A 5,511-nucleotide genomic window follows, 5' to 3' on the forward strand; every position below is an offset into this window, starting at 1 on the left:
CAGACTCAAACATGGTCCACACATGGTCCACGTTTTCAACTTGTTGGTACAAAGGTTCTTTGAAACCTACACCATTGTGCCTGATATACTTGTAGATCCCTGCCAGCGCCAGGGCCGGCTTGGTCTTCCTCTGAGCAGGTCTCCTTAAGTTGCTTTGTCAGCGCTGGTCACCTAAAGTTGTTAATCGTATGATGCTTCGCTGTTTTTAACCCATGTTGTTGTTCACAGGGACCCCCACCGTGGTTTGGATCATCGTACACTCCTATGTCTTTTGGGCCGCAAAGCGAGCAGCAGTCCGGCCGATGGGCCTCCAGCTGGGTTTCAGAGACGTCCAGGTGCAGTGGCTCGGCATACGGGGCATGAAGTGGGAACAAGTCTTCCCGGAGGTCTTCAACGCTAGTAGAACCACCCAGGTCCCGGTGGTGTTAGTAATCCATGCCGGTGGCAACGACATGGTCTCCATCCGGCGGCTAGGATGCGAGCGGATTTCCGCAGGTTTCCAACACTTTTCCCAGCCCTAGTCCCTGTATGGTCTGAGATGATTCCGAGGTCACAGTGGCATGGCGCGATTAGTCCGCCCGCACTTGAGAGAACAAGGAAAGCCCTCAACAGAGTAGTGTCACACCACATACAGACACTGGACGGAGTAGTGGTCAGGCACTACCAGCTTGAAGGGGACAATCGGATGCTACTGCGAAAGGATGGCGTACACCTGAATGATATTGGGTTGGACTTTTTTCTTTCGGGGATCCAAGGTGGCATAGAAAGGGTGCTGTTCCTGCTGGGGGGGGGCGGACCTCGTTGTAGGCTTACACCGAGATCCGGTGGCATATTAGCAGGACCTTGGCCCCCTTTCTCAGCAATGAAGAGGACCAGCGACGTGCCCCACCGGAGACAAATCTAACGTGTGCCCTCCAGGAGGCGGGGCACTCGGGGGGGCACACAGCACAACGTTCGCTGAGGAGGAGGGGAACAGGGTTATATATATATATATATATATATATATACACACATATGCCATATATATGTAATAAAGCTGTGGCCGACCTCACCCATTCAAAGGTAACTTGGTCCGTATTTATGTGAAGATCACACATAAAGGGGTTTGGTGGAGGGGGAGGGGTTTTTGGTCCAGAAAGTGCTCAAATACGGCCAGTCTAAGAAGCTGTACTCAGGAAGCTGATTCGCTCAAACAACTGATCCTCTTGCATCTAGGTCTTAGACCCTCAAGAAACTTCAATAAAAAACTCCCAGAAAATCCCTTTAGTCTAAGGCCCCATGTAGGAGGCTGCAGCAAAAAAGCTCTGCGGGAAAAAACCGTGACGGCAATGTATCATGGTTTTTCCCACAGCGCTTTCTGCTTTCATTATACCTATAAGGAAACTGCAGGTGTTTCTGTACATATAATTAACATACTGTGATTTCCAAAACTGCAATGGTTTTCAAAATCACAGCGTGTCCGCTGAACATATTTTGCCACAGTGTACTGATGGGATGCGTTAGTATCCCATCCACTATGCAGGGATTGTAAAACAGTATAGTGGCGGTCCTGCTGGTGGTCAGTCCCCCACCGCAGTGAAAATCAATAACAGTTTTTACTGCTCTTACTCTGTGAGAGTGGTACAACAAAAGCCTCTGATGAATCTATGATCTATAGAGGAAACGCGTAGGGAAATTACAGTAAAGTAATTGTTGAGTGATACATGTGGTATTGCTGGATAACAAGTGACCTAGCCTATGGAACCCTTAATCCCCCTGTTGGCGTGGCGGTAGGCCAGTAATCTCAGAAGTGGACTGGGGGTTTTCACTCAGCAGAAATTTCTAGGTCTCTTATTGTGCATTTAGCCCCTTGAAACATTGTATCACCTACTTATTTCACACAGGGAGTGAGTGCATATTATAGGGTCAGCTTGTCGTGTCTTTACTCCCAGTGTGTTTGATAATCTCACTAGATTGGGATACATTTATGGTAAATGTGGTGGCGGTGAAAAGGATTGCCAAATGGTTTTTAGTTTCCCTTTTTTAACTATTTAATAAATAAAATTGAAGTTTTATTTTTCTAATGGGTGTGGTTTTGTCAGTCTCCCTTCTGTGAGCCGATTGTAAAACAGTGTGTCTTTTCCAAAACCGCAGCATTTACACAACATGGGGCCACAGCCTTAGGGTTGGTTCACATCTGCGTTTGTATTCCGTCAATTGCAATTGCAAGCGCTGTGCCGTAAAAGCACACGGATCCCCATAGACTATAATGGGGTCCGTGTGCTTGCCACCAGATCTCCGCACAGATCATTCAGACAGGAAAGTAGTTCACAATCTACTTTCCTGTCCGCATGATTCGTGCGGGCAGTGTGCGGCAAGCACACGGACCCCATTATAGTCTATGGGGTCTGTGTGCTTTTACTGCACAGCGCTTGCAATTCTGTTCGGCAAGTCCCCATGCAGAATCCCCTGGATGGAATACCAATGCAGATGTGAATGAGGGGTTAGGCTAATGCTACGTGTAGTGGGCCACAGCCAAAAAGTGCTGTGGGAAAACCGCAGCAGAAACGCCTCACGTTTATTTCCTGCAGCGCTTTTCATAGAAAGTCCACAGAGTCTGCATTATTCCTTACACTACACCACACACTCTCAGCTTATTCCATAAAATAAAATTTATAAGAGCTGTATTATTATAAAACATTTTTTTTTTTATAGATTTTTTTCCCTCAAGGATCTGACTATATTTATAAAATGTGCTACAATATGTTTTGAGATGTCTTTAAAAAAAAAGGATCCTGTCTGAAACTATACGGATTTTTGCAGTCATACACATCAATGGGACCCGGCAAATAATCTTTTTATGTTTTTTTTTTTTTTTTTTTTTTTGGGGGGGGGGGGGGTTTACATACAGTTTGCAAAAGAGAACAAGAAGACACAAAGATATCATGAGTACGGGCTAATATAATACTTCAGGTTTCATTATCTGACGCTCTTGAGAGAAGCAGATGTTTAATGGCTCCTAAAATTTGGTAACAATATGTGATGTTAAACCTCATCAGTACTCTAAAACCGCAATCAAGGGCGTAGATAGCAGAGAGGAAGACCATGTGGCTGCTATGGATCCCCTGAAGAGAGAGTCCAGACCAAGCTGCCTGATTCACATATATAATTAGTATCTTATCAAGCAAACAAAACTGTGGGGAATGAATTAAGGGCAAGGACACACAGTCAGGTTTTAAAGCCAAAACCATGTGTGGATCATAAATGGTGATAGCCTATAAAGTGGATTTTTTCAATCCACTCTGGATTTTGGCTTGAATTTAAAAAAAACTTGAGTATGTGTCAGGGAAAGGAGATTATAGGGGCTCTATCATTGGGAAAAGTCATTTTCAACTAATCACATCCTTGCATAGGCTTTAGAAATGCTATTGCACACCTACCTTTAGTATGTAAATTGCCTCAGTTGTTTCTGAATAAGTCAGTTTTTATTCATATGCTAATGAGCTTCCAGCCAGCTCAGGAAGTTTCCAGCGGCACTCGTCTCTGCTATTATCTCCTATGTGTGTGTCTAAACAGGAAGCAGGAAGTCATCAGCAGCAGCAGCCTGTGCTGTATACACCCATAGGAAACAATAGCAAATTGTTTTTTCATATGAATAGAAACGGACTTATTCAGAAACCAGACTCAATTGTAGATCCAATATGGTTGCATCGGACAAAACCCATCAGAAGGGCATTCCTGACAGTCTAGCTGGGCTGTGAAGAATGCCCCCCCCCCCCCGACAGTACTCGCCCATAGCCCTGTACTATCAGTGGGGCGTTCCTTACCACCCATTACACTAAGCTGTGAAGAACGCCTCCCAGTACTAGTCTATGGACGAGTACAGTCAGGGGTGGATTTCCTCACAGCCCGGCTAGACTGTCAGATACGCCCTTCTGACAGTGGACAGAGATTGGTTCTGCTGTAACGGCAAGGATATCTCCAGCCCTTGGGCACATAACAGGAAAACCAACAGTGCACTGAATTCAGCGCACTGTTGGCTTTCTAGCGATATATAATACCGCATGTGCCTGCAGACATGAAAGGTCTTCTTTAAATACCCAGGAGGAAAACTGAAGAAAAAGAGCTTCAATATGTTTATCTCAAAATATTGCATAATTGTTTTATAGAATCCTATTGTAGTTGAATTTCTATCATTTTGGGGAAGAATTTATCCAAACTCCAACAGGATTATTAGAAATTAAAAATAAATAATTAACGGATTGTAGTCAGAGCCGCCGCGCACAGCTCATCTCCGCCGGGGCCGCTGCACATCCGACTCCCAGCGCACCATGAACATCTTCAGGCTGAGCGGGGACTTGTTCCATTTGGCGGCCATTATTATCCTGCTGCTGAAGATCTGGAAGACCTGCTCGTGTGCCGGTATTTCGGGGAAGAGTCAGCTCCTCTTTACCATGGTCTTCACTACTCGATACCTGGATCTTTTTACCGCCTTCATTTCATTGTACAACACTTCTATGAAGCTCATCTATATCGCCTGCTCATACGCGACAGTCTATCTGATCTACATGAAGTTCAAGGCCACATATGATGGGAACCATGACACCTTCCGAGTAGAGTTCCTTGTTGTTCCTGTCGGTGGATTGGCGGTCCTTGTCAATCACGATTTCTCGCCTCTTGAGATCCTATGGACCTTTTCCATCTACCTGGAGTCGGTGGCCATCCTGCCGCAGCTCTTCATGATCAGTAAAACAGGTGAAGCGGAGACAATCACCACCCATTACCTGTTCTTCTTGGGCTTGTACCGTGCCTTGTACCTCTTCAACTGGATCTGGCGCTATTCCTTCGAAGGCTTCTTTGACCTGATTGCCATAGTGGCTGGCGTGGTTCAGACCATCCTGTACTGCGACTTCTTCTACTTGTATGTTACAAAAGTACTAAAAGGAAAGAAGTTGAGTTTGCCAGCATAAGTGCCAAAGAGGTGGAGCAGCAGCTGTCGTCGGGACAGAACAATCCTTACTATGAGCGGAGGTGTAAGATGCCTGAAGCAGAGTCAGACACTACTTTTATATGCAGTACTGCCCTATTTGCTGCAGGACGCCTCGCCGACCCTCCTACAGCAAAGCGGTCTCATCCACGACTCGGACACCAGCTGATTTTTTTTATGCATCTTGCCTTCCTTGTTTTTTATTCTGTTGTATAAAGATTTTTTTTACATAAAGGTTATGCTGTAATACTAAAAAAAAAAAAAAAATTTTGATTTTTGTGCAGTCTCCTCACATCTGCACAAGTATAATTTATAACGCAAAGAATATTTCTCCAAAGAAGTACAAGCAGTGCACATTCCTTATATTTTAGGCAATGTTTCAGGTCAATTCCAGAAAATGTGTAAAATCATAACTTAGGATCGCTTACAACACTGCCTTAAGTAATCTTTGAATGTATAAAAACTGGGGTTGTACTTTTCATCACACTTCAAGAAATCACTGAGATACATCACTCTCTATAGGGAATAAAATGAGTACCTTTAAA

General features: G+C 44.6%; 1 pseudogene; it reads left to right on the forward strand.

Moving 5' to 3' along the window:
* Positions 1 to 4,246: 4,246 nt before the first annotated feature.
* LOC142196754 (ER lumen protein-retaining receptor 2 pseudogene) lies at positions 4,247 to 5,087 on the forward strand (annotated as a pseudogene).
* Positions 5,088 to 5,511: the final 424 nt, after the last annotated feature.

This window comes from Leptodactylus fuscus, chromosome 3 (assembly GCF_031893055.1).
Source record: "Leptodactylus fuscus isolate aLepFus1 chromosome 3, aLepFus1.hap2, whole genome shotgun sequence".
NCBI lineage: Eukaryota > Metazoa > Chordata > Amphibia > Anura > Leptodactylidae > Leptodactylus > Leptodactylus fuscus.